The sequence below is a fragment of the Hemitrygon akajei genome, chromosome 19 (assembly GCF_048418815.1).
Source record: "Hemitrygon akajei chromosome 19, sHemAka1.3, whole genome shotgun sequence".
Classification (NCBI taxonomy): domain Eukaryota; kingdom Metazoa; phylum Chordata; class Chondrichthyes; order Myliobatiformes; family Dasyatidae; genus Hemitrygon; species Hemitrygon akajei.
The window spans coordinates 6343102-6353381 of NC_133142.1; positions in this window are offsets into that span (position 1 = coordinate 6343102).

Sequence of the window (10280 nt, forward strand, 5' to 3'; positions counted from 1 at the left end):
TTATTCCCCTTTAGCGATGCTGCCTGACCTACTGAGTTCAAAGATCAAAGTTCAACGTACATTTATTATCAAAGTATGTGTACTTTATACAACTTTGAGATTTGTCTCCTTAGAGCATCCGTGAAACAAAGAAACCCAACAGACCCATTAAAAACAGAAGACCATCAAACACCCAGTGTCCAGGGAGAGAGAGAGAGAGAAAAATAAATAATGCAAACACTGCAGCAAGCGAACAGCATTCAGAACTGAAGTTCACAACGCCAGGCATCACTGCAGCTGATTTAGAAGGCCTCAATCCTGCACTGTCGAGCAAACCCTGTGGGGCCGTGAGCCGAACCGGCCTGCCTCCTGCTCCCACCCCAACACAGCGACCATTCCAACCTAACCTGCTGCTTAAAGCGTCCAAATCTCAGGTCATTCCTCGCCCTCGGGTTGAGGCTCCATCGCCTCAACTAAGCCAGTCCCCGACCTTTCCAATTCAGCTCGGCTCTTAAGTCGATCAAAACCTCCGGCATTTTGTGTGCGTTGCTCAAGACTCCCAGCAACGGCAGAATCTCTTGCGATTGTGGAATTAAACCCTAACCCTAACTTGAGAGAGGGGAGAAGAGAGAATGTCCAGGAGGGGAGGGGTCTTTGATTATGTTGGCTGCAGGAGAATATGTAAGCAGAGGCTGGTTTCTGTGATGATCTGAGCTGTGTTTACAAGTTCATGACTTTCAGCAGCTCCCTGCAGATGTGCAGAGCTGTTGCCATCCCAAACCGGGTGCTTTCTATGCTGCAGCAAGAAAAATTGGTGAGGGTTAAAAGAAGAAGAAGAAGTAAACCCTTAACTCTGAGTGGAGTCATTGGGACGCCGTCGTGATGGTGTTTTTTTTAGCAGGCTTTCTTGTTTCTACGAGGCCGAGTTGCTAGCTCGATGCTGAACCCAGCGCGGATGGAAAGCGTGCAAGGGTGCCGGCTGGATTTGAACTCGCGAGCCTTCGCTCTGAAGTCCGGCGCTGATGCCACTACGCCACCAGCCAGCTAGGGGGTCAAAGGGGACATTCCTAATTTCTTTAGCCTCCTGAGGAAGTAGAGATGCTCGCGTGACGTTTTCATGGCCGCAGCAGGATACAGGGTTATGGGATTGATCCCAGCTTCCCCGTGGACTCCAGCCTCAGATAACTTTCTTTTTCCTGGGAGCCATTTGGATAACCAGCCAAAGCCTCGCTAAAGACGCCAGTCAAGTGGCTGAAGGTAAGAATTTCCATCAATTACAGATGCTCACCCCCACCTCCTCAATCCTATTTACGAGATGCTTTCAGTGCGCTTTTAAGGACCACAAGCTTAAACCACAGTACTAGATTCACAGCAGATCTGTCCGGATACAGCCCAATTCTGCGGGAGATTTCTCCATTTAAGGAATGCAGGCCAAGACATGGTGGTTACAAGGCACTGATTCAACTTCTGTTGAGATTCAGTCTGGGCCCCATTGGGGCTGCACCGTTTCAAGCAGCACTATGTTACACAGTTGAGGATGTACCACAAACAAGAAACCACCATTAAAACAGGGATGTGTGCTCCTGACTGGCTCAGCAGCAAGGGTGGGGGCAGGGAAGGGGTGTGGTGTGATCATCAACACGGTCACAACATCCTTCAGGACTTCTTTGCACATCATATATAAATAGACTGTATATTTCAGTCATTTCACACCTAGAGAATCAGGTGGCTTTGTGTCCAGATCCTACCACTCCTTCCTTGTGTTTCAGTCACTGAAAGCACTTTCAAACAAAGTAGGTGTGCATGTCTGTAGCTTGCTTCCTCTAGAATAACGTGTGTGCGTGTGTTTGCATGTGTGTTTGTGCGTGTCTGTGTGTGTGTGTGTGTGTGTGTGTGTGTGAGAGTGTGTGTGTGTGTTTGCATTGAAGCGTGTGTGAGTATGTGTGTGTGTGTGTGTTTGCATGTGCGTTTGTGTGTGTCTGTGTATTTAGTGTGTTTGCATGTGTTTCTAGTGTGTCTGTGCACATATCTAGTGTGTGTGGGAAGTACACAGAACTTAGACACACACACATACACACTCACTCACACTCACACACACACACACACTCTGTCTCTCACACACACACACACACTCTCTCTCTCTCTCACACACATACACACACACACACACACACACACACACACACACACACACACACACACACACACACACACACACACACACACACACACACACACACACGATACGCACCTGTAAACAGGGGGATACAAAACACTGACTACGCTCTGCCCAACACCACAAGGAAAAGCTGGTTTTTCGTCTGATGACTGCTGCTGCCTCGGGAAAACAGCCAGTATAAACAAGGACTTCTCCCACCCCGGGGTGCGCCTCTCTTCCCCCAGCCCCCACCCCCTCCCATCGGGCAGGGGACACAAAAGTCGAGGAGCACGCATCAACAGGCTCAGGGACAGCTTCTACCGCACTGTATGAGTTGACGTTGTCACGGTCCCTGCCCACCTACATGGCACTTTTCCTGCAGCCCTAAGGAATGATCTGTCTAGATGGCACACAAGGGTTTTTTGTTGTATCTCAGAGGAGAACAGGACGCAGCATACGATCGATGGGAGACCCGTTTGTTCGAGATGGATTGTGAGCGACGTTCGGAAGGTGGTGTGCGCTTTCACGTTGACCGAGGGCCTAGCGTGAGGACCGAGTGACAGAGAAGTTCAAGGTGAGTTCCAACTTGTGCACATTTGACTGTTTAATTAGAATGGGCCCTTATCTTTTTGTTACTCTTTACCACCCCTTCATTTAAGGTTCATAAATATAATTCCTTTAATTGTATGCAGTGTACTGTCTGTTATTTTGTGGCATTAATTAGTAACAGGGCAGCAAAGGACACAGCTTCCACACAAACAGGGGGTTTTGGGGTGAGATCGCGCCTCAATCTCACACGTTTGGCGGGGCCGGAGATTGACTTCCCTGGACTTACACAGCTGAGGAAACCGGAGTATTTCATTTGTTTATCTAATTATTGAGCTATAATACGGAATAGGCTCTTCTGGCCCTTTAAGTCTTGCTGCCCAGCAATCTCCCAATTTAATCCTAGCCTGATGACAGGACAGTTTACAGTTGACCAACTAACCCACCAAATGGTACGTCTCTGGACTGTGGAATGAAACCGGAGCACCCAGGGGAAAACGCATACAAACTCCTCACAGACAACGACGGGATGTGTGGCATCACTTGCGGGCTGCCCCCAGCACATCCTCAGGTTGTGTTGGTTGTTAACGCAAATGACACGTGTCACTGTATGTTTCCATGTACATGTGATAAATAAATCTGATTTACCAACTCCTTCCTTAGAAGGTTGGCGTCATTCAATGTCTGTAGTGAGATGCTGAAGATGTTCTATAGGTCAGTTGTGGAGAGCGCCCTCTTCTTTGTGGTGGCGTGTTGGGGAGGAAGCATTAAGAAGAGGGACGCCTCACGTCTTAATAAGCTGGTAAGGAAGGCGGGCTCTGTCGTGGGCAAAGTACTGGAGAGTTTAACATCGGTAGCTGAGCGAAGGGCGCTGAGTAGGCTACGGTCAATTATGGAAAACTCTGAACATCCTCTACATAGCACCATCCAGAGACAGAGAAGCAGTTTCAGCGACAGGTTACTATCGATGCAATGCTCCTCAGACAGGATGAAGAGGTCAATACTCCCCAATGCCATTAGGCTTTACAATTCTACCGCCAGGACTTAAGAACTTTTTAAAAGCTATTATTAATGCTTTTTGAGATAGTGATTTAGATGCATATCATATTTTTTTACTGAGTTAAGTATTGTATGTAATTAGTTTTGCTACAACAAGTGTATGGGACATTGGAAAAAAGTTGAATTTCCCCATGGGGATGAATAATGTATCTATCTATCTATCTATCTAACATGGTCCAACCCCAATAGAAAAGGCTCAAGTGGGGTGGAATAACCATCTCCCATCTGGGCATCTGAATACTCTATTCATCGCCAGTAACCCTTCCTACTGCTTACTTCTGTGGATTAAGATGCAGAAGTGCGATTTATTTTCTTGTATTTAATTGCAGTTTCCTAGGCTTGCTTGTATTTTTATACAATTACCCATATACACGTTCAGTGTATTTTCCAGCAGTTACGGTTCAGATGCTTCTGTATTTTTTTCTGTCAGCTTTTTAGTTTTCTATAGCAGGTGTCAGGCCCCTTGAATCTGGCTATTTTATAGGTTAATTGTTACCACTAGAGTTTTACTTGCCTCTGGTGTAGGGCTGCTATGCTGGAGCCGGAACGTGTGGTGATACTTGCGGGCTGCTCCCAGCACATCGCTGGGTGCGCTGACTGTTAACGCGTCACTGCACGTTTCGATATACATGTGATGAACATTGATGTCTGAGTATGAGAGACCGTGACTGATTTTCCCTTTGCAACGCACACAAAATGATGGAGGAGCTTGTCATGTTTTGCGACTTCGAAAGATTAAATCAATTCAAATGAGGATGGGAGTCCGGGAATACAGTCCTAGTTCGAGTTCACTTTAAGTGAGGTGCACACGTATCACATGGTACAATGATGACGTAGGCAATTAACTTATTTTTACATATAGCCTATAATTATTTAAATGAACAGGGGTTCTTAGTCAAACAATATATATGCAAGATGACTCAAATATTATTGAAATATTAAATACACAGCAGAATTCAGCAGGTCAGGCAGTATCTATGGAAATAAATAAGCAGTTGACGTTTCAGCCTAAGACCCTTTTTCAGGATTGAGAAAGAAGGGGGAAGATACCTGAATAAAGAAGTGGTGGGAGGTGAAGGAGGACAGTTGAAAGGTGACGGGTGAAGCCAAGTGGGTAGGAAGGGTAAAGGGCTGGAGAGGAAGGAATTTGATAGGAGAGGAGAGTGGACCCTAGGAAGAAGGGCACCAGGAGGACACGATAGGCAGGTGACAAGAGTTAAGCGGCCAGAGTGGGGAATAGAAGAAGAGGGAGGGGGAGGGAAATTGTTTTACTGGAAGGAGAAATCGATATTCATGCCATCAGGTTGGAGGCTACCAAGACGGAATATAAGGTTTTCCTCCTCCATCCTGAGGGTGACCTAATCTAGGTACAAGAGGGGGCCAAGTACCGGCATGTCGGAATGGGAGTGGGAATGGGAATTAAACTATTTGGCCACTGGGTCGTTCTGCTTTTGGTGGATGGAGCAGAGGTGCTCAACAAGGTGGTCCCCTGATTCATGACAGGTCTCACCAAAGTAGAGGAGGGCACATCAGAAGCACCGGACACAATAGACAACCCAGTAGGTTCGCAGGTGAAGTGTTGCCTCACCAGGAAGGTCCGTTTGGGGCCTTGAATGGAGGTGAATGGGCAGGTGTAGCACTTTGGCTGCTTGCTGGGATAAATGCTGGAAGGGAGATTAGCGGGAAGGGACAAATGGACAAGGGAATCACAGAGGGAACGATCACTGCATGAAGTGGAAGGAGGGAGGTAAGGACTTGTCATCTTTTCTTTGCTTTCTCGGTCTTCTTTCTTTGTTTGTGCAAAATTTAATAAAACTGCAGTATGTAGCAAGTTTTACGCCTCAATTCTTGACTTCCGAAGAATGTTAGGATCACAAGAACATCAGGATCCAACACTTCCTATTGGCGAAGACCAGCTGCATCAGGGACATCATAGACAAGCCAGATCCAGGTGGAACAAGACTGGTATAATGATCAAACAAGCTGTGTTTGTGGAATGCTTCTCAATGCATGGAAATTCACAGCTATTTACTGGATTGGGAAATCCAATTATCGGTTATTTTTAAAACATCTGTGCCTCAGTCTGTCAGTTGTAGCATCTAGAAAAGCAGGTAATCACTGGGTAAGCCTTCATTCTGTGTGACTTTCCCAACCAATGGGCACAAAAAAAGATTAGCTTTATTTGTCAAGTGTGCCTTGAAACACACAGTGAAATGTGCCATTTGTGTCAACGCCACCACGGTGCAAGGATGTGCCGGGAGCAGCCTACGCGTGCCGGCGTGCTTCTGGCTGCAGCATAGCAAGCCCACGACCCGTCGACCCTAACCCCTGCGTCTTTGGAGTGTGGGAGGAAACCGGAGCGTCCGGAGGGAACCCGTGCGGTCGCGGCGGGAATATATAAGCTCCTGAGAGACGATCGTGGGATTGAACCCCGACCGATGATCGCTGGCCATGCTCTCACTCCGCTGCCGTGCTGCCCGGGTAGAGTAAAACACTGGTCTCCACTGGTACTCTACCCTGAGGCTTGATCCGCATCTCCTTTGAGTCAACGGCGAACTGTCTAAGGACATCGCCAGTACTCACAATTGTTGCCGGTACCATTTGTCAGTCTCTTTGAAAGTCTCTCTCCGAAAGCCTCTGACACGATATGTCAGAATCTTGATGATTCTAGGAGAGTCATACAACGTGGAAACAGGCCTCTTGGCCTCTCAAGCCCATGCCAACCATCATCTTTTCATTTCCACTGTTCCCACATTTTGATTCTCCCCACACTCACATTAAAAAGTTCAAAGTACATTTATTATCAAAGTACACGTACTATATACAGCCTTCAGATTCATCCCCTTACAGGCAGCCATGAAACGAAGAAAGCCAATAGAATCCATTTAGGAAACGACCGTCAAGCACCCAGTTTGCAAAGAGAAGAAACAAATTTGGCAAACAGTAAAAGTAGGCAAATAGCGTTGAGAACTGAGGTTCAGGAAAGTGAGTCCACAGCTGATTCAGAAGTCCTTTAATTACAGTCCACAGCCTCAGTTCAGTGCAGGGATGAGTAAACCTCGTAAGCAGTGATGTGAAACAGCCTGACCTGTTCAATCTGCCCCGGTGCTTAAGTCCAAACCTCTGCTCGTTCCTTGCTCCTGGGCCTGGGTCCTGCTGCTTGGATACGCTCTCGGGTTTGACCCCCACCACCTCAATTTGGCTCTTACCTGACCGTTCCAATTCAGCTTGGCAATTAAATCGATCAAACCTCCGGTCTTTCCTCACTCTCCGGTCCAGACCACGCCACGCTGCAATCATCCTGCACCTTCAAGACTTCAGCTCACACTGCAAAAATGCCAGGTTGGACAGGCGGTTCAAAAGCTCAACTCCGAAAGGGAAGTTACGGACTATTGATTGCAGTGACCTTTTACCAGGAAAACTGCGATTAATAGTAGTTTTATTTGTTTTATTTGCCGCCGGAAAGTAGTTTCTGAGCTTCAGCAGCTCCATCTTAAATCAGAACCAGAATCAGGTTTATTATCACTGACGTAAAATATTTGGGACAGCAGGGTAGCATAGCGGTTAGTGTAACACCACTGTAGCACCAGCAACCTGTGTTCACTTCTGCCACTTTCTGTAAAGCTTTTGTGTGACCGTGACCGTGTGGATTAGCCCCCCCCCCCCCCGATCAGGGTCACGTGAAGCCACGGGGGCAGGTGGTGGATGGTCGTATGAGCAGCCGGTGCAGATCACAAGCCCTGGTTATGTGACAACCGATGCCAGGCAGACAATCTCTGAAGAGTGCCTGAAGACAATCCCTGGGGTCACCCGTCTTGTAAAGACACTGCCCAGAAGAAGGCAATGTCAAACCACTTCTGTAAAAAAAAAAGTTGCCAAGAGCAATCATGGTCACGGAAAGGCCAGGATCGCCATGTCACGTGACACGAGATACAATGATGATGATGATGACTTCAGTGTTCTAATGACTGGAATGATCTATCGGGGTGACATGCAGAACAAACACTTTCCACTGCCAACACTAAACCAGTTACCAAAGGAAGCCTTCTGTCTGGGTGCATAACGGCTTGGTAAGGCCACTGCTGTGCGTGTGACTGCAAGAAACCACAGAGTTGTGAATACAGAGCACATCAGAGCAACCAGCCTCCCCTCCGCAGACTCTTGTCTACACAGCAAAGACCTCACTCACCCTGGACAAGCTCTCTCTCTTCTCTCCTCTCCCATTGGGCAGCAGATGCAAAAGTCTGAAAGCATGTCCCACCCCGCTTCTACCCCGCTGTTCCTAGAATCATGAGCAGACTTTGCTAAGAACAATCACGGTCATAGACCATAATCACCTCTGTCATACAACATGGCGCATAACAATGATGTTGGTATCAAAGTTGAGTTGATTGTCATCTGTACAAGTCTATATTTGCACAGGAGCGATGCAAAACTTAGTTGCAACAGCATTGCAGGCACAGAGCATCAGATAACTAGCACTCATAGGAAATAAAAATATATTGTAAATTATACAACAACTTATAGAAGAAAACACAATTATAAGAGCAACACGAGTGAATATGCAGATGCTGGAAATGAATAAAAACACAAAATGCTGGCAGAACTCAGTTCTGATGAAGGGTTTCTGCCCGAAACGTCATCACTACCTCCTCCCATAGATGCTGTCTGGCCTGCTGAGTTCTGCCAGCATTTTGTGTTTTTACAATTATAAGAGGTTCATTTTAGTGCAAACTGATCGGAGTGCTCATACTGAGATAGTGATCAGGGTTGTGTCAGTTGGTTCAAGAATCAAATAGTTGAAAGAAATTAACTTGGACTTCTGGTTCCTATACCTCCTTCCCGATGGGTCCCATGAGGAGATGACATGGCCCAGATGGTGGGGGTCTTTGAGGATGGATATTGCCTTCGTGAGGCTGCACCTCCTGTAGAAATGACTGTGAGTGGGGAGGGATGTACCCATAATGCACTGGGCGGAGTGCACTATTCTCTGCAACTTCACGTATTCCTGCGCCTGTGCATTGATATTATTGTACCAGACTGCAAAGCGTCCAGGCGGGATACTTTCACCAGTACAGCTGCATGGAGTTGCAATGCGTGTTACGAGTTTAACAATAGCCTCACACACTGACCTTTGTCATCAGATATTAAATTGACAGCCAGAACTTTATTTTATGGTCTTGTAAAATACTCTCAAGTGAATGAAAATGCTAAATATGCAGCTCTAATGGTGCTTCTATATAAATCTTGCTCCAAGGGGCTGTACTATCAGATAGGAACGCAGGCGGTAAATAAAAATGTGGCCGTAAATCTGGCCTGAAGATTCCAACGGTATTGTTGGCCCACTTGGACTTCAGATTCAATAACCGATATATCCAGTCGGCCGCCACAGCCACACTGGGGACATCAGAATCAGATTTAATATCACGGGCGTACAGTGTGCACGGAGAAGGAGAACTCTGATTTGAAACCTCCGCTGCCTTGTGGCCATACCCAGCCACGGGAAAGGCTTCAGGAGTAAACCCCGAGGAAGAAATCCGGAGCCGGGGTCCCTGAGGCAGTTTGATGTTGTTTACAACTTCACTCTTGCAGCCTCTCTGACTGATGCACCATCAATAACTCTCGGAGACATGAGGCGAGAGATAGGCTTTTATTGGCTGGAAGAAAGAACAAGCAGCAAGTGACCACCACACTACATCCTGGAGACTGAGGCCGGGGCTGTGCCTCCAATCGCCTTTATACCGGGGTCCGTGGGAGGAGCCACAGGAGCAGTCAGCGGGGGGGGGGGGGGGGCATGTCCAGACAGGTATATGTGGTTCACCACAGTGACAACACTGGTGCCAAGCTGTGTCGGTGCTTGCCCTTCCCTTGGACCACATCAGTGACATGGAGAGGGGGAATCCCGCTGCATAGGCTTGTACCCCGGAGAGGACATAGTCTACCAGAGGCACAAACCTATCAAAACCAGGATCAATGGCTGCCTACTCTCTCACAGTATGTTGTAAAACCTGTTGTACATTGCAATACATAGTAACAAGAACACTATAATTAGAAGAAGAGCTACCGTACATACCACCTGCTCCTTGATGCTAGCGATGAGAAGAGGGCATGTCCTGGGTGATGAGAGTTCTTAATGACAGATGCTGCCTTTCTGAGATACTGCCTTCTGACGATGTCCTCAGTGCTGGGGAGGCTGGTCCCCATGATGGAGCTAGCCGAGTTTGCAACTTCCTGCTGCTTTTCCTGGTCCTGTGCAGTGGCCCCTCCATACCAAACAGTGATGCAACCATTTAGAAAGGTCTCCATGGTACATCCGGAGAAATTTGCTCGAGTCTTTAGTAACATATCAAATCTTCTCAGACTCCTAATGAAATATAGCCACTGTTGTGCCTTCATTGTAGTTACATCGATACTTTGAGCCAAGGATAGACCTTCAGAGATGTTGACACTCTGGAACGTGAAACTGCCCTCCCTTTGCCCTGCTGATCCCTCGATGAGGATGGGTGTACGTTCCCTTGACTTCCCCTGCCAGTCATGG